The following is a 27,959-nucleotide window of genomic DNA, read 5'->3' as shown; positions in this document are numbered from 1 at the left end:
CCATTACATAGTTTCTGCTGTGTGAAGTCCTAGTTAGGTCTTCTGATTTCCTATTGCCTTTATACTCACAGAAAATATTTTGTCTACTGAAGTGATAATATTCTTTTTCTTATGGCCATTGTGAATTTCTATCAAGTCATTTTTTCAATTTTCCTCTGGCAGGAGGATGCTCAGACCTAAATTTTACTAAATAATTACTAAATTAGCTCTATTTAGTAATTATTTGGACCCTATAAACTATGTATCTGCATACTTTATTTTCCTCTTATCATGTCCATTCGCATTTTATTGCAAAAAGACATGCATTTTTTCCCCCATATTTTTCCTGACATGGTTTTAAAATTTATTGTGAATTGTCTTGTTAGCTGCTTCATATTCACTGTGTAGAGGAAAGCGATTCACTGTGTAGAGGAAAGAGTTAAAATGTTTACATAAATACTTATGTAGTACTTATATAAAATAAGTCTATACTTAAAATGTGCTTTTTATTTTATTTTATTTTATTTTTTTACTTCTTCTCTTTTTTTTTATTGCTTAAAGTATTACAAAGGGTATTACGTATGTGTTCTTTCCCCCCCCCCCGCCCTTGACAGTCTCCTAGCCTCCCCTATCCCCCAGTGTCTTATGTCCATTGGTTATGCTTATATGCATGCATACAAGTCCTTTGGTTGATCTCTTACCCCCCTCCCTCCTGCCCCCCAACCCTCCCCGGCCTTCCCGCTGCAGTTTGACAATCTGTTTGAGGCATCTCTGCCTCTGTATCTATTATTGTTCAAAAGTTTATAATGGTCTCTATTATCCATGAATGAGTGAGATCATGTGGTATTTTTCCTTCATTGACTGGCTTATTTCACTTAGCATAATGCTCTCCAGTTCCATCCATGCCATTGCAAATGGTAAGAGGTCCTTCCTTTTTACAGCAGCATAGTATTCCATCGTGTAGATGTACCACAGTTTTCTAATCCATTCATCTACTGATGGGCACTTAGGCTGTTTCCAGATCTTAGCTATGGTGAATTGTGCTGCTATGAACATAGGGGTGCATATATCCTTTCTGATTGGTGTTTCTGGTTTCTTGGGATATATTCCTAGAAGTGGGATCACAGGGTCAAATGGGAGTTCCACTTTCAGTTTTTTGAGGAAACTCCATACTGTCTTCCATAGTGGCTGCACCAGTCTGCATTCCCACCAGCAGTGCACAAGTGTTCCTTTTTCTCCACATCCTCTCCAGCACTTGTCGTTTGTTGATTTGTTGATGATAGCCAGTCTGACAGGTGTGAGATGGTACCTCATTGTTGTTTTGATTTGCATCTCTCCAATGATTAGTGACTTTGAGCATGTTTTCATATGTCTCTTGGCTTTCTGAATGTCCTCTTTTGAAAAAAAATGTGCTTTTTAATTTAAGGGATAAATAAGTTTTTCCCCCTTTCTTTAAAAAAGTTACCTTTGATAGAATTATACATAAGTTTTTAATTGTGGAATATATGACCTTGGGCACCTTACCCCACCTCTTTCTCCCGTGCTTCGGGCTCACACACTGACCTCCCATCTAGTGTGCCTTCTTCAGGGTCCTTGTTGACTGGAGGCCAGGGTGGAGGGGCTTCCTTTCCAAACTCTTGACCTGCCCAGCTGCTGTCAGGCAGCGAGCAGCACCTCAGGTGTCTGTACCTCACACCACCAGCCACATCAATCACTTCAAGGGCTCCTCCTACACCACTTGCCATTTTCATGCTCTCGACATACTTTTTAGAGGGTTTACCTATTGGATCTTAGATATCAGTGTGGAGGGCCTAAGTTAGAGAGACATGGTCCTGGGAGTAATGAGTCCTCACACGAGTGGATTCACAGAACCCTGCAGTAGCATGGATGGCAGCCAGAACGTGAACTTGGTCAGCAGACAGACTCAGGGCTCGGATCTTGGCTTTGCCAGGTACCTTTGGTGCCTTTGATAAAGTTCTCAGCCTCTTCAGGTCTTTTTGCAATAAAATGGGAATGGTACTAACCTGTAAGAGTTAAATGAGCCAATATGTAATATTTATGTCAATATACCTAATAGTGCCTGACATGTACTGGACAGTCAATAAGTGGTAGTGTGTGTTTTTTAAATTGGAAGGAAATTATGATTGATGGCTTGGAAGTCATGCCAAAGTACAGTTGAAGGGATTAAATTAGTTAGGAATTATGCTCAGATGAGAGTTACTGAGACCTGTCAGGCAGAGGGTGCGATTTAGGGCTTTCTTTTTCCCAGGTGCTGAGAGAGAAGGAAAGAAAATTTTTTTTTCTTTTAAATGTTATATATTCAGATTTGAGGATTAAATACTGGCACCTCTCTGTCACTTATTTTCTACTAATGATCATTCCTGCTCAGCTCTGTAAAATGGTTTGTTGGGTTTCACTTTAGCATGCAAGCCCTTAAGCTGTCTTTTGTCGTGTCATTAAGGGCCAAAGAGCTTATTAGCTGGAATTAAGTGTGTTTTTGGTACTAATTTGTTTTTAGTTATTCTCTTCTTGATTTTTTGGAACTCTTTTCATGAGGAAACTTATGATTCTTACCAATTATTCATAAACCAGTTTGGATTTAAGAATTAGATAATTTACTACTTTGGAACACTATTACTCAAATAGCAAGTGGTAAAGATGTGAATATTGCGCTGAACCTTGTGTGAAGTGGCTGATAACTAAATCCTCAGAGGAAAACGAAGACTCCTGAAATTGAGATCGGGTCAGCAATGTGCCCAGGGAAGACAAGTCGTTTAGTATGTAAGTACTTGTTAGTAATAAAAGTTAAGCATGGCCTTCCTAGGATCCAAGCCCTGTCTGCAGTGGTATAGGTCTTCTTGTGTTTTCACTGTGTCCATTAACACAAGGAACAAGTAACCTCCATAGTGGCTTGGGATTTGTCTTGCAGGAAAATGTTAGGTAGTAATTAAGAACAAGGGGTTTTTAGTTTGTGAAATTCTAATTGTACTGTCTAACATGTACCTCTTGAACACTTGATATGTCACCCGTCTGAATTCAGATGTGCTGTAAATATACATACTGGGTTTCAAAGACTTGGTATTTACAAATATTATGCAACATCTCAATACTTTTTGTTGGTTACATGTCACCATGAAAATATTCTGGGTAGACTACATTAATAAAAAGAATATAAAATTAATTTCACCTATTTTGTTTCACTTTCTTACGACAGCTACCAGAAAATTTAAAATTACATGTGTGGTTCACCTTATATTTTTATTGGACAATGCCGATCTAATAGGTTAAAAAACATGCACCTCAGTATGCAAACTTTAGTTTTTGACAGCATATTTGAACAGTCAGTCCTTTTGGAGGTCTGGGAAGCCCAGTTCCGCGGCTCCCTTCAAGGGCCACAGGCGGAGTGGCTGTTCTTTGGATTCGCCAACCCTGATTCAGTGGCTGATAATCCTGGGAAGGAAAACGCTGCTTTGTGCTTGTGCCGCCCAAGTGATGGAGCCACACCTACTGCTTCTCTCATTTCCACCTCTTCCCCGGTGGCTCTTACATGGTTAACAATCAGTTGATACTTATAGTAGCATAAATCTAAATAATTCAGGTTTTCAAAGACTCAATTCATGTTTCCATCTACCATAAATTACGGTGTGTTATAAATTATCATGGCCTTTCTTATTGACAACCCTTGAATAATATTTTGTCACTATATTACAGATAATATTCATAACCAAAAATGAGTTTTTGATTTTGTTCTTTTATACAAAACCTGCCGAATCAGAATCTACATGTTGGAGCTAGGAAGCAAGTATTTATTCATAATCAGCCTCTCTTTCCCAGGGAGGTTTAAGTATTTTTTGTGTGAAAATAAATCATATACAATATATGTGTACTTTATTTTAAATTCTTTAATGTTTGAACTGTTTGACACCAACCTACAAGGTCTGAAAGCACTGAAATAAGTAGAAGGAAGTCACATTATGTTAGGCAGAGAGCGGCAGTTGAATAGACTTAGATAATAATAAAACCTGTAAGGGTCATTTTGTGAAGATAAATGTAATACTTGAATTAGTCATTTACTTTGTCTGAAAAAGTGATAAGTTAATCTTGTTCCCCAAAAACCCCCCAAAAATAAAAAGCCCTCCCAGACTGGTAGTTTTATTTTTAAAGCCTTTCATCTTAGGCAATCTTTTGTATATCATGCAAAGGACCATACAATTAGCATGAAATGAGAGCGCTTTTAAATTTGATGAATAAGGGCTCTCTTTTCTCCAGCTGATATGCATGCAAGGTGGAGGTCTGGATCTCGCCAGCAGACAGGGCATTTGCTATCTACCCTAGAAACAGCTCCCTGTTTATATCTGCGCCTTGATGAGGAGAGAGGTCTGGAAGTAATAAAAGTGAGCTGAAAGTGCATACAAAATAGGTGCAATGCCGTAGTGTGTGTAAATGCTGCAGGTTTGGCCAGTGGTCTTTTCACCTTTGCCCTGGATTCCAAACATGGCCCTCTGTTTCCGGCAGTTCATTGAGGACATTTTAGTAAGAGCTCCATGAACATGAAAAAAATTTTGGGGGCGGGAGAGCTTGTCTTCTCTGTCATTTATCATGAAACTATGCTTTAACATTTTATTTTTCTAAACGCTATCTCTTTAGAAAAGGACGTGTTGTTTTATTTATGTTTTTGTTGGTTGGTTTGTTTTGCCTCTACAGTGGGGCCTTGACTTACGAGTTTAATTCGTTCCATGACGGAGCTCGTAACTCAAATTACTCGTATGTCAAATCAAAAAGTGAATGAGTGAGACACTGATGTTGTGGCATTCACTGTGACGTTCGCTGCGCCAACTAACGGTGGGGTATCTGAAGCTGGCTCATAACCCGAACTTTAGCTTGCAACTCAAAGCAAAAAATCGGCTGAGAGATGGCTGGTATCTCGAAAAACTCATTAGTCGGGACATTCGTAAGTCAAGGCCCCACTGTACATTCTTGTGGGCTATGTGTTTTTTAGCAATACTTGTCTTTGAGTTTATAGTACTTAATTGTCAATGAACATTTTTATTCTTTCTGATAGTAGTAATAATATCCTGTCTTATTAATTAGGAGTGCTACCTCACCCCTGTTTTAAACAGGGCACAGCTGAGCCCTCGCCTGTCTGGCCCAGTGGATATAGAATCAGCCCTGGGACTGAAGGGTCTTGGGTTTGATTCTGGTCAAGGCATGTATCTCAGTGGCAGGCTCTTTCCCTGGCTCCAGTGTGGGAGGCATCCAGTCGATGTGTCTTTCTCTTCCTCTCCCCCTCCTTCCACTCTCTCTAAAAATAAAACAAAATAAAATACAAATCAATGGAAAAATATCTATGGGTGATGATTAACACAAAAATAATCGGGGATAGTTTTTAAAAGATGAGATTCCTAATGTTGGGAATGTTTTTATAATTTACTAGTCACATATGCTCACATTTTCATACTGTTATGCTTCATAATTCCTTCATTTGTCGCTAAAACATTTCCTATTACATACAAGAAATCAGAATTCCATAAATAAGATAAATAGGTGATTAATTAAACCAACTTTTTCCCCTTAGGGGTACCACTATAACGAGGTCTGCCAGATTTAGCAAAAAAAAAAAAAATAAATAATACTGGATGCCCAGTTAAAATTGAACTTCAAATAAACAGCAGATAATTTTTCAGTGTAAGTTTGTCCCATGTAATCCCTGGGTCATATTTAGACTTAAAGATAATCTATATTGGATCTGGCAAACGTGACCATAACTCAGCTCTCTTATGAGCTTAACGAACTCCCGAGTCAGGTCAATTCTATGCGTGGCCCTCCTGCGCTTGCTGTTTGCTGGTCATCCTGCCCCAGCCCAGCATCAGAGCTGTTGTGACGCAGGTGCAGTTACTTGAAGCTCAAGTGCTTCAAGTACGTGGCCTCATTTACCCCCACATTTCGGGGGAGACGGGAAGAGGCACACTATTCTCATCTCACAAAAAAACAAAATGCGCTCTCATAAAGCAGCAATACTGATTCTGGGAGCTACGAGGACACCTGTGGCAGAGTTGGGATTCTGTTTCTCACCCACCTCTACTTTTGGTTCATTTAGTATGAAATCTCTAGCAGCATAATTACAGATTAAAGATCTTTAAAAAAGGGAAGTCAGAGAGAAGGTGCACTACCTGTGTGCTTTGTAATTGTCGGGGGCAGGTAGCTGAAAGTGACTTCCCTAATGTACACTGCTCTCCAGGTGAAAGATTGTCATTTCCCTTCCCTCTCTGTGCCAGGTCGCTGCCTGTTGTGATATTGGCTGGCCCAGCAGTTGCCTGTGATGCTATCTTTGGGCCCTGTAGTTGCATGTCAGGAGATAGAGGCTCTTAAGGGAATATGTATTGTTGTTTTTTAGTGAATTTATTGGGGTTACATCCTATATAATAAAAGCCTAATATGCTAAGTGTCTGGTCATCCAGTCTTCTGTTCAACCAATCAAAGTGTAATATGCTAATGGTATGCTAAGGCTGCTCAACCGCTCACTATGACGTGCACTGACCACCAGGGGGCAGACACTGCGACTGATAGGTTAGCTTGCTGCTGGGGTCCAGCCGATGGGGACTGAGTGAGATGGGCTGGACATGCCCTGGAGCCCTCCTGTGGTCACTCACGGCTGGCCAATCTCCCACGTCCCTCCCAGCCCCAACCATGCACCAGTGGGATCCCTCAGCCTGGCCTGTGCCCCCTCCCAACCTGGGACCCCTCAGGGGATGTTGGAAAGCCGGTTTCGCCTGATCCCACAGGCCAGGCCAAGGGGCCCCACTGGTGCATGAATTGTCCATACTGGTCATCACCATACTGTTGTCTGTCATTTTGTTTTGTTTTGTTTAATCCCTTCACCTTTTTCACCCAGCTCTCCTTACCCCTCCCTTCTGACAACTATGAGTCTGTTTCTGTTTTGTTTGTTAGTTTATTCCATTCATTAGACTTTACACATAAGCAAAATCACATGGCACCTCTCCCCCCGACTGGCCCACCCCATCCAGCACAATCGTCTCCAGATCCATCCATGCTGCCATCAAAGGCAAGGTCTCCCTCCTGTCCACAGCCCAGCCGCATTCCATTGTGTGGGTTACAACATGGCTGCTGTATCTCCAACCTCAGGAGAAGACTTTAAATAACTTTTCTAGATGCTCTATCCAGCTTTCACTTACATCCCATCGGCTACCTCTAGCAACGAGGGTGGCTGGGAAATGCTCTCAGGGAGGCTCATGGCCACACACACAGCTATACTAAGGGACAAGGGAAAAGCCCAGTGATGTGCAATGTGTAATCTTACAACAATTCAAGTTAGGGCAAATAATCTGTTCTCTTTTTGCACTTATAGTTCAAATAAAAAAATATTTAGAACTAAAAGTTAATTTACATTTGTTAACATTACAATAGGATTTCCTTTAAGATGCAATTATTTTAATGAGATATAAGGTCTTATAAGACTATTCAGAAAATATTTATAGCATTCCCACTGTTTCCATAATGATGTACTCAGTGCCAAGGAGATGAATGAATTCTTTTTACCCTCAAGTGTTTCATCAGTCTAGTAGTTCAGGACAAAAAGACACATGAAAACTCAGGTCAATGCTTTGCTCTCACATGGATGTTTCTCTCTCTCCCTCTCCCTTCTCTCTCTCAAATCAATTAAAACATTTGTTAAGTGATAGAACAAGAGTTCCTTTGCTATTTACCACTGCCATCTTTTTTGGGGGGAAAACCTATAAAAACCTGTTATCAAGTTCATAATATTTTCACTTGAATTCTTCCTTTGAATTTACAGCCCAGTGTTTTAGGAACCAAAGGGTTTTTTGATAGTTGCTGGTTGGTTAATTAAGGATGAATGAGGTTAGAAGCCTGGTTCCCAGATCTCTGGTGTTCTGGATCGGACATGAAGTAATAACAAACATTATTTATTTCTCTTCTCCTATGCTTAGGTACTGTGCTGAGTGCAGTGTATGCACATATATCATTCAGCTTTTCCCACTCAGAAACATGAAATGACTTCTCCAGGTCACTTAGCTAACATGTGGCTCAAACCTGACTTCAGATGTACTGGACTCAACCAGACACTTAACTGCCAAGTCACTGAGTCAGAATCGGGGCCACAGCTCTGCCTAGGGCTTCCCAGAGCCCCTGGTTCTGAGCTCACAGCAGTTAGGTCTACCCCCAGGGACCCCTCCCACTGACCTCTGTGTGTACACACACATGCTCACACGTGCAAGGCTGAGGGCTTGCCACTAAGGCTTTGATCTAGGAAGGAAAGGATATAGCCCCTGACCTGTCTTGCCCTCCACCCTGCCTTCCTAGCCCATGAAGCCTCCCTGAACCCTCGCCTCCCAGGGCTCCTCCTCCTCCTGCTCCACCCTTGCACAATCAGTGCTACCAACCCTTACTCTGCAGGCATCACGACCAGCCTAGAGAGAATTGTGACTAGGAGTCAATTGGTCCGGATCATCTGGGAGCTGAATATCAAATCTAAAAGCTTGACCTCTATTTTGCATGTGTTAGAGGTCACTGACAATATTTTTTTAATTAGGATAGATAAAAATCAGTGGTTTTCCTTCAAAACACAGAGGTGGACCACTATTGTAAAGGGTAACATTCTAATTGCATTATATTGACCGTACAGTCATGCCACTTTCTACGGAGACCCAGGAGCATGGCAGTGTCTCCCAAACATTTTCCTGTTGTATCTATGGCAATTTTTAGCACCGGCACTAATGAGGACTTGGCTTTGGTGGAGCAGCAAGTAGTTTTTCATAGCAACACATTGGGTGATAAGAGTAAATTATTTGGGATATACAGTTTTCCTGATGACATTTTAAAATTGTCATTTAATGAACACCAGAAATTCCCTACACACCTGCGTTTAACAGTCAGATACTAACAGCAATCACTGTCCACAGCTTTGGGGAACAGGTGATGTCTATTTGACTTTAATTTTAAATGTGTTCATTCAGCAAGTAGTTTTTAAGCATTTACTTTTGATCATAGTTTTGCATTATCCCCGGCCATGTGGGAGGAGGATGCGAAGACACTTAGAGAGGGCAAATCATATCCATCTCTGGAAACAAAATAAAAGCTCCTTTCTTTTTTATAAATGTAAATAAGGAGAAAAGGAAAATGCTGAAACCTGAGCTAGAAACATAACCAGTCTCATACCATGGTTGACAGCACATTCTATTTTTATTTTTTTTTATTTTTTTTATTTTTTTTTTTTATTTTTTATTTTTTTATTAGTTAAGGTATTACAAATGTGTCCTCATCCCCCCCATTAACCCCCAACCTCCCCCCCACACACACTCATGCTCCCATCCCCCCTGTTGTCCATGTCCATTGGTATGGCTTATATACATGTATACAAGTCCTTCGGTTCATCTCTTCCCCTTACCCCCGCCCTCCCCTACTTTCCTTCTGGGGATTGATTATTTTTATTTTAAAGATTTTTAAGAACAATATTGCATACTTTTCACTGGTGGAAAATAGTACGACAAACAGGTATATGTTAATTTTATTGACACTGGCCCTAATAAAACGGTAGAAAAACATGCCGTATCCACCCTCTGGGAATCCACGGTCAGGTAGATTTAGAGGCTCCAGTCATGCACGACTCATCTTTTCCCTGACATTTAATTATTCACCGAGTCCTGTCAGAATCTCTTGTTTGTCCTTTCCTTTACCTCTGCTATGCCAGGGCCAGCGATGAGCCCTTATCATCCCTCATCTGATTTGTGACAGAGCTTCCGGAGATCTTTCTTCCTCCTGACTTTTGCCTTCCTGGTCCATTCTTCACATGGTGTCAAGGGTTTATACTTAGAAGGAAAAAAAAAGGAAGAAAAAGTTGTATTCCCACCTTCCCCTCCCCCCTCAAACATCTAGTGTTACCTGTACTTTAGCATGGCATTTGCCAGTGGGGCTGGAGTTCTTGCCAGGCCCGTCTAGGACTGCATTCCAGCTTGTACTCGGGGCTCAAATCTACCTCCCCTTCCCAAACCTGCCTCCTGTATTGAGTGTGGAATGCCCTTTCTGCAGCAGCCACGATGGGGCTCAGCCCTGACCTTCAAGCCCAGCCCAGAAGTGACTTTCCCCCACCTCCCCACGCTGGGGCAGAAGTCAGTTCTCCGTTTTAGGCCCTCCAACACTATATTGATTTTTACCTCTAGTAGGCATTCTTAAAAACTTTGTTCTATATTCCAGTATCTCGTTCTCTCTCTTTCCCCACTTTCTTTTGTAAGATGTGTGTCTGTCTTTTATTGCTCTGGGTGATCAGTAACTTTGAGCCATCTTTGAAGTGTAGAAACAGTCATACTGATTCCTAGTTCCAGCATATTTGGTTTCTGTTTTCCTTGTCCCTGACTTTCTCTCTTCTTCTATTGGATATTGCTTCAAAACCCTGGAAGGAAGAGCTTTGGTAGGGTTTGGGTGATGATGAGGAAATGCATAGACCTGCGTCTGTGAAAGCAGGCACTGTCTTGCTCACCTTGGTGTTCCAGCATGTGTCTTCATGGAAAAGGGAATTGAATCGAGGGAGCATTTTCATCTCTCCACATCTTTATAAATATCTGCATAGAGAATTTATCATCAGTTCTGATGAATAAGAAAATCATCCAAACATTTCTGGTGTGGATACGAGAACATTTGCTTTAATTATTAAAAATAAATAAATCAGTCTTTGAAATGTATATTTTTTTGTTGTTAGAAATGGACCTTCATATTTCATTCTTAAAGAAGGTATTAAGGTTACACAAGTACTAATGACATAGTACATGTGTATTTATAAGGAATTAATTTGTGTTAAGTTAGCTATTCTGGGCTGGTATAAATTGTATGCTCCTGACTGGCGATTTGAATTGAGGTAACACTACTTTTACTACATTTCAGTCCCTTACCTCGTGCCCTATGTCCTCTTCTCAGAGCTGCTGTAGCCAGAACATCCCAAGCACCCATCTCTTACAGAGACTACTTCTTCTTACATATTTTTGAAAGAACCAATCATTGGGGATGCATTTTGTGTAAGTCAAGGCCTGAGCTGTTGAAACGGAGGCAGGTTCTGGGAAGAGTGGTTGGTTTTGCTAGAGTTGTAGTGACCTGTACTTTTTAAAAATGATCTGAAATATTTGATCATAAAATTAAACCAATTGTTAGCGCCATCCTTGATGCACTGTATGTTTCTTTGAATGAAAGAAGTCAAGGTAGTCTCTGAATCCCAGGCCAGTTTTGACTCTGGAAATTTTGATGACTGAGTTTTGCCTTGGTTTTAGGCTCATTTTCGCTGATTCTGTGAACCAGACTCCCCACTGAACCTCCCTGGTGACCGGGGCCAGTGTACAGAGCTGGGGGCTGGGAGCTGCAGTTCCCTCAGTGGCTTTCCACAGTTACCTAACTTGCCTGGATTTCCTCATTGACACCGTTGGGATAATCGCTTTTCATACCGCGTAGGAGTATTGTGAGATTAATTAATGTTTGTGAAGTGTTTTTAGGATCACGATGAAAGGTATTTATTAATTTGTAAGCATGTGGTATTATTATAATTATTATTAGTAATAGGGATGGTTGTTTAATGCAAATTTTCATCTAAGTGGAGTGTCATATTTTCAAAGGACAGTCTCTTTCTTTGTGGCCAGATGTGGATACAATTAACCCTTTACCCTTTATTTTGAAGATACAATTAGCCAATTGTATGTGCAATTAGACGTGTGTGCAGTTTTGCCAGAACAACTAATTACAGCCTTGGTGAAAGTCCCTTTGAAAACGCTGGCCCTTTGAATCTGGACTGGCCCTATCTCTGTAATAAGCAATTTGTGCTGAACATGTTTGGGGGTCATGGAGTCTCCTGAATATTGAAGAACTGCTTTTGCAGTTTCTGGAAGATTTTACTTTTTTGAAGCCATAGCTTTGTATTTTTGCCATCAAGCCTAAAAAAGCCTTTCACATAGTTCTGGTTTCAAAGGTTTTATTGATTTTTCTTAATCTTGACATTCAGCTGAAAGATTTTCCACAGACTGCATTTTGTGAAACAGGTTTTTCTTTTGTAATTTTTTTCTTCTCCCTTGAAAACTCCATTTCCTTTCTGTCTCTGATCCAAACATACCATCTCATGTTCCCCTTAGTCAATAGTGAGTAAGGAACAGATTAGCACTGATCCTCCCTTCCCAGATATGGCTCGTGACACCGTTTTACAGGGGACTTTTAATCACCATAATGTAAACTCTATTTATACAGAAGAGTAGGAAGAACACTGAAGAGGCCGGGAAGACATGCTTATATCCGTTTGTCTCCACTGATATCCTGTTATGAAGTGAAAGGGAAATGTTCATGGCTTTTAATGGTCAAGTTTAAAAACAGCCTGGTTTAAGACATCGCCACTCTTTAACACTCCGGGGCACTGATAATCCCTGAACTTGACTTTGTGTGAGGCACCATCCCTCCACCATGGGCGACTGCGAGATGAGCAAAGCACATTTGTCACCTTCTAGGAGCTTGGAATACGTGTTGAAGATAAGAAAGGGGCTCAGGCCTGCAGGCTGCATTAAGTACTGTGCACACTGGGTGAGGATAACAGGATCGGGGGCAACAGCTGGAGCTTCTTATGAGCCCCACTGGAGAGAGGACCAGGAGGATAGGTCAGCTTTTGATAGACAAGAGGGAACGTTTCTGTGTGAGCCAAGGCCTGAGCTTCTGAAACGGAGGCAGGTTCTGGGAAGAGTGGTTTTGCTAGAGTTGGAGTGACCTTGAAAGGGAAGTGCCAGGAGATAAGACTGGAAAGGCAGCTTGGAGCCACACTGTGGAGGGCCCTGACACGCAGGTGGAAGAGTGCAACATGAAGCCAGTACAGGGTTTTGAAAGCATGATATGACCGGAGCCAGGCTTTAAAGTGAAGCCGGCCCCAGCATGCCAATCAAGTGCAGTGGGGACAGACCAGAGCTGTTCCTGGCCTGTTAGCATTGGGAGTGAGAGTTCTTATACACATGAGGCATCCTGCAGAGTTAGTATTTTTGATATTGGCACTGTCCTGAGATAGAGGTGAAGGACAGGAAGGAGCTGGCTGGGTCAAGGTGACTGGGAAGAAAGAGAGATGTACTTTTTACTGAAATAGGGATGTCCAGGGAGGGGGCAGGTGTAAGAGAACTAACTGTTGGGAATTACCATCTCATGGCATGTTCATGTGTCTAGACCAGTGGTTCTCAACCTTCTGGCCCTTTAAATACAGTTCCTCATGTTGTGACCCAACCATAAAAAATTATTTTTCGTTGCTACTTCATAACTGTAATGTTGCTACTGTTATGAATCGTAATGTAAATATCTGATATGCAGGATGGTCTTAGTCGACCCCTGTGAAAGGGTCGTTTGACCGCCAAAGGGGTCGCGACCCACAGGTTGAGAACCGCTGGTCTAGACAAAGAACACCAGATAGAAGATTGATTCTGTAAGTCCAATGTAATGTTTCCAATAAGAAGAGTGGGAAAGAATTACATCTTCTCTCAACAACATCAACTTACATTGCAGGGACATATGAAACAACATAAAGAGAAAGCTTGAAGGAATTAAATACCTTTCCTGGAGCCTGTTAATCTTTACAGTATGGAAAACTAATTGGAAAGGTATAATATATGCTGACTGTCCAAAACACAGCTCTTAGAAGTATCTTTGTAATTACTTTTTCAAGTTTCTATTTGAAACAGTTGAAATGAAGAAGCCAGAGCAAAACGGTGTTTGCCTCTCTCATCACAAGAAAGTCTGTTCTCCATCTCCTTCTGTCAAACATTGGTTTCCAAGGAGATTCTATGGATAATTTATCATGCCATCAGCCTCAAGAATGTGGAGCTCTACCCAAGTGTCCCTAGATAACCTGGTATGATTCTGTCATCTGTAAATTTCCTATCCTCTTTCCAGCCTGTACCATGTGTCAATAATTTATTATTGAACAATAAATCCCATGAGTCAGGGTGATATTACCAATTATTAAACCTTCATTTGTAAAATGAAAAGTCTATAATCTGTGTGATAATGCTTTATGCACATAATTTCAGTTGCGTTTTTCCTCAAGTAATGAAACATTGTGGGAAGACCAGACGCTTTGGAATAATACCTAGTTACCTTTCCTGTAAAATGCAAATATTGAAAATATATCCAGTTGCTCATGCTGAATCTTTGGAGTTATGCTGGCTCCTCTTGTCTCTCATACCTACATCCAATTGATCAGCAAATTCTATACCATCCAGAATCCATCACTTCTTCCCTCTTTCACTGTCATCCAGGTCTAAGCAACCATTTCTCTCGTCCCTGGATTCCTGTAGTAGCTTCCTAACTCTCTCCTCCATTGTTGCTGCTCAGCAGTGTCAATGTAACAGTGTCCAAACCTGTAGAGAAATTTTATAAAAATGTATTAGAGCCAAACAAAGGGTACACCTGGAAGCAAGATCTCAACAGACTGAGAAAAATGCTTCCTAGAATAGCAGTCTGCAGCATCCGTAATGCATTTGGAATTGAGGAGGGAGGTGTAAGGAAGGCGGAAGGAACAAAGGCAGGGTTTGTATTACAGGATAGTCAACAACAGTATGTGCTCTCCAGAGGGTGGTTTTTCTTGAGGGGTCTGAAAAGAAGCATTCCAACGGTGTATTAAACTAGGTGCATAGAAACAATGGACAGGGCTTGCTTAAGGCAAAGATAAACCTTTTACTAAAAAAAGTATATGTCTGGGGCATGGCTACCCACCGTGTGAGGATAGCTTCCATAGAGCCCCCTTTTCATTCACAGTAGTCTATTCTCAACTATGCAAAGGACACAGAAATTTTTTTTCAAACACAAGGCAGATCACTTTCAAGTTCAAGTCAAACCTCCAAGGGCCTACTTAGTCTGGTCTCCCCGTAGCCTTATCTGTCATACTCCCATTTCTGTTCACTGTTCCACCCCACTGCTTCCTGCCTCAGAGCCTTTGTGTTTGTTGTCCTGGCCGGGAACACCCTCCCCTCATCTCCTACAGGTGACCATCTTCTCAGGAAAGCCTCTCCTGACTAACTTTATTTAAAAGTGTATTCTCCATCTCTCCTTTCTGCTTATTTTCTTCATAGTGCCTATCACCATCTACTGCTATACAATATATTTCACCCAATTTTGTTGTAGGTCCTTCCAAGTGCTTACAGCAATGCCTGGCAATAGTGGAAGTGCTCAGGAAGTATCTGTTAAATGAATGAACGTAGCCATACTTTTAGGCACTGATTATTAAATGCAGTTACATATCCGAACAATACCTATTTGCTCAGTAAACATTACCTTTGTTCTTTCTCTTTTGTTTCTCAAGGCATAGCATATAGGCAATGCACACGGCATTCTGAATTCACATTTAGCAGTTGTGTGCAGGGAAGTTACCATTATTTAACATGTGGCTGTAGAACTGTAATGTGCTGGTGCCTTCAGAAAGCTTTCTTCCCGTTTTTCTGGCCACTCATTCAGGCGTCAGAGATCTTCCTGTAATTTGCCTGTTTGAGGCTGTATTACTTAGGAGGTATTAGATAACTCTGATATTCACAAAAAAATGTTAGACCAGACTTAGTAATGTTTTCCAGATACTTAAACTTAACATTTTTTTACATCTAAATTTATATCTATTCCAATTTTTTATTTCAGTTCCTCGAATTAGCTTTCTAGTAGCTTTTAAGCAAAAAAGCTTGTCAAAGGTTTTTTCCCAATGGAATCTAATAAGTACTTTTTAGTAATGATTATTTTCTGACTAAGCAATATGTGCCTACATAGAAAATACTTCGTTGGGTACAAAGTTATTTTTATGCATATAAAATACATATACATTCAAGAGAGTAAATTATTAGAAGTATATTAGTCACTCATCTTCACTGTAATTCTGTAATTTCTGCCTGTATTTTTAAAAAAATATATATCTTATTGATTTTTTACAGAGAGGAAGGGAGAGAGATAGTTAGAAACATCGATGAGAGAAACATCGATCAGCTGCCTCCTGCACACTCCCTACTAGAGATGTGCCTGCAACCAAGGTACATGCCCTTGACCGGAATCGAACTTGGGACCTTTCATTCCGCAGGCCAACACTCTATCCACTGAGCCAAACCGGTTACGGCTGCCCATATTTCTATGTTTTTGTTTTGTATATGTTGATCTTGGTATTTGATGTAATAAGTTTTGTGACTTTTAAATTTCATTATGGATTTTGTCTTAACAACAAAAATATCTTCTCCATATTTTCAAAGTATTTTGCTGTTATTTTTAAATAATATTTTTATTGTAATCTCTGCTTCTTGCTTACTTTTATATTTAATCTGTCTTTGAGATTTGTAGTATTCATTTATTTATTCATATTTCACTGATTGATATGACACATATTTATTGAGCTCCGACATTACAGGTATGAATAAGACAATAAACAAATGCAGTAATTCTCCTAGTGATAAGTACCATGAAGAAAATAAATTAGAATTGTGCACTAGCATAACAATAACAGGTAGCATGATAAGATAAAATTCTTATCTTTTAGCTAATAAAGGAGATTATTTGTCCTTCAACAAGGATTACAACACATTTATTGAAATCTCTGACCTGTGTGATTTTATATAATTAATTATCTTATGTTTTCAGAGGATTTGCTACCTTTTAGTAATTTGTATTCTTTCATTCCTCTGGATAATATCTTGTGTGTTTTTTAATTTTTACCAAGTGATATGGAAGATGCTGTTCTAATTCCATAAGTGGTTATTTTTAATTTTTTATTGTCTAAAGTTTTACATATGTCTCCCTTTTTCTCGATTGACCCCCCCCCCCCCCACCGCTCCAGTGTCTGTGTCCATTGGTTATGCTAATATGCATGCGTACAAGTCCTTTGGTTGATCTCTAATCCCCCCTCCCTCCCGACTTCCCCTGCCATTTGTCTCTGGATCTGTTTTTGTTTATCAGGTTATGTTGATCATTATATCCCACATATGAGTGAGATCATGTAATATTTATCTTTCTCTGACTGGCTTATTTCGCTTAGCATAATGCTCTCCAGTTCCATCCATGCTGTTGCAAATGGTAAAAAGTTCCTTCTTTTTTACAGCAGCATAGTATTCCATTGTGTAGATGTACCACAGTTTTTTAATCCACTCATCTGCTGATGGGCACTTGGGTTGTTTCCAAATCTTAGCAATTTTAAATTGTGCTGCTATGAACATAGGGGTGCATATCTCCTTTCTGATTGGTGTTTCTGGTTTCTTGGGATATATTCCTAGAAGTGGGATTACTGGGTCAAATGGGAGTTCCATTTTTAACTTTTTGAGGAAACTCCATACTGTTCTCCACAGTGGCTGCACCAGTCTGCATTCCCAACAGCAGTGCACGAGTGTTCCTTTTTCTCCACCTCCTCGCCAGCACTTGTTGTTTGTTTATTTGTTGATAGCCATTCTGACAGGTGTGAGATGGTACCTCATTGTTGTTTTGATTTGCATCTCTCGGATGATTAGTGACTTTGAGCATGTTTTCATATGTCTTTCAGCCTTCTGTATGTCCTCTTTTGAAAAGTGTCTATTTAGGTCCTTTGCCCATTTTTTGATTGAATTGTTTATCTTCCTTTTGTTAAGTTGTATGAGTTCCCTGTAAATGTTGGAGATTAAACCCTTATACGAGATAACATTGGCAAATATGTTCTCCCATGCAGTGGGCTTTCTTGTTGTTTTGTTTATGGTTTCTTTTGATGTTCAGAAGCTTTTTATTTTGATGTAGTCCCATTTGTTTATTTTCTCCTTAGTCTCCATTGCCCTAGGAGCTGTGTTGGTAAAGATATTCCTATGACATATTTCTGCAATTTTGCTGCCTATGGAGTCTTGTAGGTATTTTTAACATTCTTAAACTATATTTTGCTTAACTGTCAAATCCAAGACTTATATCTTTTGTTTTTCTCTTTGTAATATGTAATCCTCCACACTCCTTCTTACTTACTGTCATTATTAATATAATCTTAAGGATTAGATTTAATTAATTATATTAAGTAACTATTCTTAATCTGGTTTCATATCCACAATTACATTCATTTACCTTGATGTTTAACTGTCTTTAAGGCTTACCATCAATCTTCACACAATAATTTTATCTTCCTAAATTTCTTAATTTTCATGTTAAACATATTTGCATAAATATTTTTAAAATGGCTTGGATATATTTTTAAGTTCTTGCATATTAAAACTGGTTTTCTGTTATCTTTTACATATGAAATTATACATATATGTGTGTGTATATATATATATATATATATATATATATATATATATATGAATATTGCTCAGCCATAAAAAAGGAGGAAATCCTGCCATTTTCAACAACAGGGATGAACCCTGAGTAAGTGAAGTTAATTCAAAGAGAAGGTATAACCTCACTCATATGTGAAATCTAAGGAAAAAAAAAAAAGATAAAAACTGAACTCATGGACATAAGAATAGATTGAGGGTTGTTAGGGCGTGGGGAAAATGGGGAGATGCCAGCCAAAGGTACAAACTTCCAGTTACAAGGTGAACAAGTTCTGGGGATCTAATGTACAGTATGGCGATTAAAGCGAACGCTACTGTATCACATGCTTGAAGGTTGCCAGGAGAGAAGACCTTACATTTTCTCAACACACTCACACAAAGCTAACTATGTGAGGTGACTGAGATGTAAGTAACCTTATTATGATTGTTTCACAGTACATGTGCATACCAAATCATCATGTTGTACACCTTAAACATACACAGTTATAATTCAATAAAGCTAAGGAGTAAGGGAAAGGATTGGAAGATAACAGAGTAAACGTCATAGTTACCAGAAATGTTCTAACCTTAAACTGAGTGGCGAAATACAGGTGCTTGTTGTATTTTATTCTTTTTGCGATATTAAAACTGGTTTTCTGTTATCTTTTACATATGAAGTTATACATACATATATGTATACATATATTACACACATATATATGTATATGACATATGTATATACATATATATGTATATTAATATCTCCTCATTGTTTAAGCAATGAAATAAAATACACAGTGGGGATGGGGTAAGAAGACATCAGGATGGACACTTTTTTGAGGAATTTTACTATACAAAGAACAAAGCAATACAGTAATAGGAGGAGGCAGATATGGATTAAAAGGTTTTAAAAATAATAGATGTTATACCCTGTTGGATGCTAATAGGAGTTATCTAGTAGAGGAGGTAGAAGGGGTAATTCCAAGAACAAAGTACTTGAGAAGTGATACAATGTACAAATGAATGGCTTGGCCTTTGAGAGAGAGTTCATCTAATTTAATGGGAGTGGGACAAAGTATATGGTTCAGTTGCAAGGAGATTGGTAGATTTGTTGGTGGGAAGTTGAAGATGATTACTAGATAGTTTTGTGTGCACCTTTTATTCTCACCCTCCAAAGAAAGTGTTATTAATTGGGGTAAATAGTACTATTTAAAGCTAATATGTTCTTGTAGGCACTTCAGTGAATCCTCAAGTTGTGGTGTCCCTAAAGAATTCAATGAATCCCACTAGGTGTAAACTATCAGCATAACATAAAAAATCTTACTTTTGTGTTATTGCATACAAAGCCATGTTTTCATATATATTCACTGGATCTCTGGGGAGGCAGGCAGGCAAACATCTTAGAAAAGATAATGTCAAAGAAAGAATTGGGAAGTGTTCCAATCTGGAACATTCTGTATTCTATTCTGATTTGAAGAAGAATGAGATACGTCTCTCTACAAATCCAAGCCGATTTTAGTCTCCTATAAAGAGACATAACCCCTTCTGTTTTGTTCCCAATCCTCCCTGTTCTCCATGATAGTTCTTGCCAGCTTGTATTTTAAATGAATAAAAGCTAATTTAAAAACCTATCATCCAATACAGGAAGGCATACATTTTTTCTCCATGGCTCTATAGGAAACAAAAATGATGATGACAGGATTTGAGAATGATGCTTGTTAGTAACTAACGTAATTTCTGTGTAGTGTCTCGGTTGGGTACGTTAGGTAAGCAAAGGCAGTAAACTAAACCAGCATCTTCTAAATGCCTTTAACTGTGTTTCTGTCCTCATTTCACATTGAGATGCCCAACTATTCACTTACTAGGGGCATGATGCATGAGCTGTATGGGCTGTCCAGGTCTCTGTATAATGAGGGTCTCTCCCTCTCCCTTCGTCTCTCTCTCATTCACAGGGGCGTTATTAAAAGCAAGTGAGGTTCTGGATGTGGAAATACTTTGTAAATTAGAAATTGCTGCATGTAATGGTTTTTGTTATTGTGATTGCTTCATTTCTAATCTAAAAGTGAAAGATCTTAACTTATTTTAATAAACATAATCAGCCCTAGACAGGTGTAAAACTGATCTAGCATTACCAATATGAGCATAAGAACTTAGGACATGTATAACTTTTAATTGTGGCCCATCAATAACTTAGAATGATTTATTAATGTCTAAAAATGTACTATTATATTTTCTGATAACCTGTGGGCATTTTCCTGGTGGTGATGAATGAAATATAACAAGGCAAATGTTTCACAGAAAAGAAAGTTCACTACCTGAAGAAAGCTGTTCTTACCCTAGGGAAAAGTAGAGTACATCTCTTACTCAATACATCTTCTTCAGAAATCTTGGTCTCTGGAGGTCCATTGTTGTGCCTGGTAGCCTTTCCTGAGAAAATACTTTTCCCCCATTGAACAAATATTTCCTAAGCACCTGTTCTATACTAGGCCTGGTGGCAAAATGTAATGATGAACAGGACAGACACGGGCCATGCCTCCCAGAGCTCTGTCTGTCCTGTGACAGTGAAAGTGGATGCCAAGGGCCATCACTGACAAGTGGAGACTCTTGCCATTTCTTAGATATGATTCTGTTTGTGATGTCCTGCAGAAATTTAAGCATTGATATAGTGAATCTATTTTGCAGAAACTAAGTAAAGCCTTGTCACTTTTAGGAGGAAAAACACAGCCATTGTGAGCCCCCTGCTTTTAAAGTCAAGCACTGGGCCCTAGCTGGTTTGGCTCAGGGGATAGAATGTCGGCCTGTGGACTGAAGGGTCCCAGGTTCGATTCCGGTCAAGGGCACGTTCCTCAGTTGCAGGCTTCTCCCTGGCCCTGGCCCTGGCCCGGGCATGTGCAGGAGGCAACCAATGATGTGTTTCTCTCAGATTGATGTTTCTCTCTGTCTTTCCCTCTCTCTTCCACTCTCTCTAAAAAAAAATAAAGTTGAACACTGGATTGCAAAATCTGTAAAAGGTCCATTGCTTTTGGCATGCAAGTCCCTGTCAGGGCCCATGCTTGTCTCCGCTTGAGATTCACTGCCCAGGTGAACCTTTTTCTTGGCCCAATCAATTGCTCATTCGGTGCTTCTAGATTAGAACTGAAATGATTGCTAAAGACAGATTCTTCTGAGAGGAATGGTAAACCTTTATTTTAAAATGAAGATGCTCAGAACTTCTGATTGTGTCTAGAGCAGCCGTGGGCAAACTACGGCCCGCGGGCCAGATCCGGCCCATTTGAAATGAATAAAACTATTGAAATAAAAGACCGTACCCTTTTATGTAATGATGTTTACTTTGATTTTATATTAGTTCACACAAACACTCCATCCATGCTTTTGTTCCGGCCCTCCGGTCCAGTTTAAGAACCCATTGTGGCCCTCGAGTCAAAAAGTTTGCCCACCCCTGGTCTAGAGCTTTCCATACATCTGTTTCTTTTAACCAGTCTCTGCGTGGATTGGCAATGAGGAATACTGTTCTTGTTTTCACACACACAGGAAACAAATGAAAGGACATCAAGTAACCTGCCTAAAGTTGTGGGATGTAATATTAATATGTTTTGTGCTGTAAATTTGAACTGAGTTCAGACCTATTCATGAATATGAAACTCGTAGGCTGGAGACCTGTAGAGCCTTCATGAGAAAAGACCTAATAAAAGGGTTGCTGTATTTTCTGCAATGGGCGATTCCTTACCACCTGGAGATTCTGAGATAAAATTCTCTCCACCTAGGAGAAAGTCCTAGCTTTGGAGCCAGACTGACCTACATTACAATCCCACTTCCAGTTTCCTCAAGTGACTTTACTTGAACCTAGAATAGGCCACAAGCTCAATAATGCCAATTCAATAATTTCCCCCCACACCCTTCCATGCCAGTCTTACTCTTTATCCTCTCGAGGTGCAGCTGGAGGTTTGAATTTCTTGTATCGCGTAGGGCCTGATTATTTTAAAGTGGCCTGCCTAACTATGCTTCTGTCAGTGACTCTAATGTGTTTTGTTGGCACCTCTTCTAAGAGGATCCCAGGTGGGGTATCCAGGAGTGACTGCCGGTGTTAATTCCTCCCGGCATCGGCATCGGCGTCGCCCTGCCACTGAGCTGTCATTAATTGGCGTTCAGGTCACAATGACAGCCTTTCTGTTGGTGTGACTTCACCCAGCATGTGATTATCTGGATATTTAAAAATCTCTTTTCCATTTTAGTTCAGGGTATAAGATTGCACGGCTGAATAGTAAGTAGGTAAATCTTTTTTTAAGGAATCTACCCTCCACAGGTTTCTGCTCCCTGCTCCCCAAGGTCATGTAAAATGCAAGTGGCCCAACCAATAGGATGAACTCAAACTCACATCAAGTGTAAGGACCCTTCAAGTTACTATTTATAGCCCATATAAATATGCTTCTAAAAAGATTTTCAGTTTGCACTAAGAGCTTAACTGGTCAAATTTTTATCTTTCTAAGATATATATATATATATATCTTTTTGTTTTGAAGGGATGGAGGGAGAGAAAGAGACATTGATTTTTGTTGTTCCACTTATTTATGCATTCATTGATTGCTGCTTGCATGTGCCCTGACTGGGAATCAAACCCGCAACTTTGGCATATTGGGACTACACTCTAACCAACTGAGCTGCCCAGCCAGGGTGATTTATATTTTCAATTATTGAAAAACATGGTTGATTTCTGCTTTCTACAAAGGAAAGCCATCAAAGACGGATTTTCAGGCTTCTGTAGCTGGGGACCTTCACAGTGCTACTCAAACCACACTGTGTGGACAGCGCCTTTCATTATGTCTAGTCTCTGCTGGTGTGCCTTATCTTTAATAACGAATATTCCTGAAACAGTTTACTTAATTATTGGAGATAGACTTCTAAAGGTTCAATGTCCAACATGGTAGCCAGGCTATTGAGCACTTAAACTATGGGTAGCCTGAATTAAAATGAGCAATAAGTGTAAAATATGCAATAGGGACCTAAATGCTTCATTAATATTTATATTATTTGTTAAAATCACATTTCAAATATACTGTTAAAATTAATTCCAGCTGTTTTCTTTTCGTTTCTACTGGGGCTAGTGAGAAAATTTTAATTACATTTGTAGCTCTTTTATTTCTATTTAACAGGACTGATCCTCTAATCCGATCCCTTCATTTTAGAGAAAAGAAAATCAAATAGAAATCAGAGATATTAAGTGACTTGCTTTAAGTCCCATAGCATCTTAGTAGTAAGACTTGAGTGATGCTAGTCTCTGGTGTACTAGATGTGACCTTGGACCAGTTACTTGATGCCTCTGTGTCTCACTTTCCTTGTCTGTAAATTAGGGATAATACTGCTACTTATCTGTAGGGTGGGTGTGCAGATTTGAATGACATATGTTAGGCATATATGTATGGCATAATATTCCATAATGTCTCATAGTATCAATTTTATCTTGGCAAAAGAAAGAAAAATATTTTGAGCCTCTTTTCTGTCCCAGAAATCTTCCATCATTGAAGTAAGAGTTCGTGGTCAAAGCTGGTTGTTAGGACATCGTTGTTGTTTTTTGTTTGTTTTTTTTCCCATGGGATAGCCTTTAGACCCAGCAATCCCATCTCTGGGAATATATCCTAAGAATCCAGAAACCCTAATTCAAAAGAATATATGCATTCCTATGTTCATAGCAGTGCTATTTACAATAGCTCAAGTGCTTCATCAGTAGATAAGTGGATAAAAAAGCTGGGATACATTTACACAATGGATTACTACATGACCATACAGAAGAAGGGAATCTTAACCTTTGCCACAGCATGGATGGAGCTGGAGATTATTATGGTAAGTGAAATAAGCCAGTCAGAGAAAGACAAATACCATATGATTTCACTTATATGTGGAGTCTACTGAACAAAATAAACTGAGGAATAAAATAGAAACAGAGACATGGACACATGGACCAGACTGACAGCTGTCAGAGGGGAAAGTGTTGGGGGGACTGGATGAACGAAGGTGAAGGGATTAGCAAAAAAACCCCCCAAAAAAACCTAACGCACACGTATGCGTAACGCATAGACACAGACAATATGGTGATAACCAGAGGGAAAGGGAGGTGGGGTTAGGTGGAGGTGAGCAAAGGCGAAATCTGAATGGAAAAAGGCTTTGCTTTGGGTGATGGGCATATGATGCAGTAAGCAGAGGATGTTTTATTGAGTTGTACACTTGAAACCTGTATGGTTTGCAAACCAATGTCACCCCAATAAATTCAATTCAATTAAAAAAAATAAAGTGTTCAGAATGGGTGCCTGGCCAGAAAAAAAAAAAGACACTAAACATGCCAATTTCCCTCCTGTCTCTCTGGTCACTATTATTTGTCTAAAACAAACAAACAAACAAACAAACAAAAACTCACCCAAAGAGTAGTTTTCTTTTTTAATTGGCTTTTCAAAATCATGGTGAAATTTCGATAATTAATCTTTGGTTATGCTTTGGTAACTATACCAGATACTGTTATAACTGTGAAAACTTGGTGTGTTTTCAGAGTTAGATTATTGAAACAATTTTCAATAATTATTCCCAGATTTCAAATATTTTAACATTTAAATATTATAATTGTCATATACATTTACTTTAAAGGTTTTTCACTTAAAAATATACTTGATCATATGTGCAGTCAAAATTCTTTATCTTTTTCCCCTTCATGCTCACCACCCATCCCATTTTTCCCCTCACTGCCTGCTGTTCCTTCCTTGTAACACTTCCCATAGGAGATTGTGTTTTGCCCAATCTCTGCTCTGTACCATAATCCTCACCAAAGCAGCACGATGACTGGTCATTCCCCACCATGCCAGACACACTCTAGGCAAAGACTTTTTGAATAGATGAATGTAGTTGACCTTGTGATTCTTCATTCATTATTTTCCCCTCTGTATTATACTCCCTTAGCCAGTTTTATAATTAGAATGCAGAAATGAAGGTCATTACTTATACTCATTTGGCCAAATGTCTTAAAGCCACTTGGTTTCTTTACATGTAGTTACAAAATTCTTTAAATGTTTTCAGTTGAGAATCATCTTTTTATTTATTTGAGCCAATATGAATCAAGCCAATGAGGAATTTTTAAACTAGTTACGAAATGAAGAAAGTTTCAAATAGCAATGGAAACTTTTTTGAGCCAATGGTATCTGGAAAATCACACTTTAAATGATAATTTTTAACATTTATTAATATCATTGACTAAATATTTAAAGCCTCTTTCAACTTGACTAGTCTCTGAGCCATTTATTTTCCCACCAAAACTTTAAGTGAATTTAACAGAATCTGTTATGTTACTAGATGTGTATCAAAATACACCTCTGGGTCAATGTTTGTTTCAGTTTGCCATCTCAAAATAAAATTATATACAATTAATGTTCTCAAAAGGAGATCGTAGTTTAGTCATTTTCAATGCATTCCAGTGAATTAGGTAATTGAGCTGAACTTACACATATGCGTGGTTTCACTGCAGGAAGTCTCCTATTCCTACATCAACAGTTGGTTTGGTGTCTAAAATGTTCACAGTTTGGTTAAAATTATGCTCAGTAACAAATGTAGTACTTCCACCAAGGAACATAGAATCAAATGACACTTCTGGTGGTCTCAAAATATGTTGACTAAAGCTCACTGTTACTGAAGTGCTGATCGAAAGAAGTTATTTCTCTGAGCATTGCTGAAGGGAGAGGGAGAAATGTGTGGAATCCTGATTGGAATGCTGCCTTTATCCATACCACTTGGGTTTGGAACCAGGAAATCATGATAAAAATTGTAATTGGCTCTTTTATTATTTACTCATCCAACTTAATGGAAAAGACAACTAGAGAGTCAAGTCTACTTTTAGGATTATTAGGTCAATTATCAGTATTTCTGGGAGGAAAGGTTTTTAAAAAGCTATATACTAGTAGACTCTGGCAATTCTGCCATATTTTACTGCCAGCTTTATTTAAACTACTTTTTCCATTTTTAAGGAAATAAAATAACTTCTCTTGTTCTTTGAAAAAAACCGTATGCTGAATTCTTACAATGATATTAGTCTGCCTGTTATTTGAGTTATTAGATTTTATATTACTTGGATTTCTTAGAATAAAGTATGTTCCTCATGCAGAAATTGACATTTTCAAATTCCATTGTAGTCAGCAAGGAAACAATTGCTAACATTTACTGAGTACTCACTGCGTTCCAGAAACTGCAGTGAGGAGCTTGACCAGTGTTCTCATCCACTTATCACAGCATCTTGCTAAGTAGGTCCACTTATTCCCATATTACAGATGAGGAAACGGAGCATATGAGCATTAAGTAACCTAGGTGTAGAAACATAAGGTAGCTTGTCCCAGATCACATAGTTGGGGGTTCTGGTATGTATGGCGTTGATTTTATAGATAACAGTACTGCATCTTAATACTGTTGTCTTCTGATTTGTGAACATGGGAGTTATTTCCATTTACTTAGATTTTCTTTATTTTCAATAATGTTTTGTAGTTTTCAAAGCATAAGTTTTATACTTTTTGTGTTAAATTTATTCCTCAGTATTTTATTTTTGATGCTATTATAAATGGAATTATTTTTTCTTTCTTTAATTTTGGGTTGTTTATTGCAAGTGTATAGAAATACAAGTGGCTTTTGTATATTGATCTTGTATCCTGCAACCTTGCTGAACTTATTAATTCTAATAGTACTTTAGTGGATTTCTTAGAATTTTCTGTATACAAAATCATGTCATCTGTGCATAGAGATAGTTTCACTTTCCTTTCCAATCTGGATGCTATCTATTTATCTGTTTATCTTTTTATTTATATTGATAGATTGATTGCCTAATTGCTCTGGCTAGAGCCTGAATAGAAGTGGCAAGAGTGGGCACCCTTATCTTGTTCCTAATTTTAGATGGAAGGCATCTCGTCTTCCACTATTAAGCATGATGTTAGGTTGGGTTTTCTGTAGATGTCCTTTATCAGGCTGAGGAAGTTCACTTCAATTCCTAATTTGTTGAGTATTTTTTTTATCATGAAAGGGTATTGGGTTCTTTCCCCAGAGCTTATTGAAATGATCATGTGGTTCATTTTTTATTTTATTGATGTGATAGTTTTTAGTTTTATGTGCTTACAAAAATTGATTTTTTTTCTAAACTTATAGAAACCATACTAAGGAACAATACAAACCTCATGCTATGAAAACGCATATACTTTACACAGATTGTCTTTTCAAAAACAAATGAACTTTTTGGGTTGTAAAAAACAAAAGTGAAGGAATAGCATCAATTGGGTAAAATTTTGTGCAAGTGAAAATATTTGTGTTTTCCTCTCAGTGGTTATGTACTCAGAATTTTAAAGTTGTTTTTAAACTTGTAATTTTCTTTACTTTTTCTAGTTGGTGATCCCGATATTTTTATCTTTTCAAGCATTTATGAAAATTCTATTTTTAACTACATCACTTTAATCAATTTTTGTTTAGTTATTAGTTCAAAGCAATTAAATAAATAGGAAGTAAAATACAGTCCTGGGCCTTTTTCAAACAACTGTGCACTTTGAGCATGAAAGCACAACTTTGATTTGTGCTACTTTGGGTATAAATAGTGATGATGTACTTCCCTTTTTTTTTTTTTCATATTTAAGGGTCCACCCAGAAGTTTGCAACTATATTGAGTCCCGGAAATGTTCTCATTCATTTTTCTTGCCTGTGATATAATCTCTT

The 27,959-nt window shown here is 38.7% G+C and overlaps 1 protein-coding gene and 1 long non-coding RNA gene across 17 annotated transcripts in view; one reads left to right on the top strand and one right to left on the bottom strand.

Moving 5' to 3' along the window:
• UMAD1 (UBAP1-MVB12-associated (UMA) domain containing 1) overlaps positions 1-27,959 on the top strand; it is a 188,437-nt gene that overhangs the window by 140,971 nt on the left and 19,507 nt on the right. The gene's annotated exons all lie outside the window — the stretch shown is intronic.
• The window catches only part of LOC118666186, a 117,196-nt gene continuing 98,671 nt past the window's right edge, over positions 9,435-27,959 (bottom strand). For all 4 annotated transcript variants that reach the window (XR_004970889.1, XR_004970890.1, XR_004970891.1 and 1 more), the window contains 3 exons: positions 14,110-14,372; positions 10,493-10,574; positions 9,435-9,824 (listed from right to left, as the gene is read on the bottom strand). This is a non-coding gene — a long non-coding RNA (uncharacterized LOC118666186). The remainder of the gene's footprint in view (positions 9,825-10,492; positions 10,575-14,109; positions 14,373-27,959) is intronic.

The sequence above is a fragment of the Myotis myotis genome, unplaced genomic scaffold, assembly GCF_014108235.1.
Source record: "Myotis myotis isolate mMyoMyo1 unplaced genomic scaffold, mMyoMyo1.p scaffold_m19_p_11, whole genome shotgun sequence".
Lineage (NCBI taxonomy): Eukaryota > Metazoa > Chordata > Mammalia > Chiroptera > Vespertilionidae > Myotis > Myotis myotis.
Note: the sequence above shows the minus strand (reverse complement) of the source record. Positions and strands in the feature narration are given on the sequence as shown.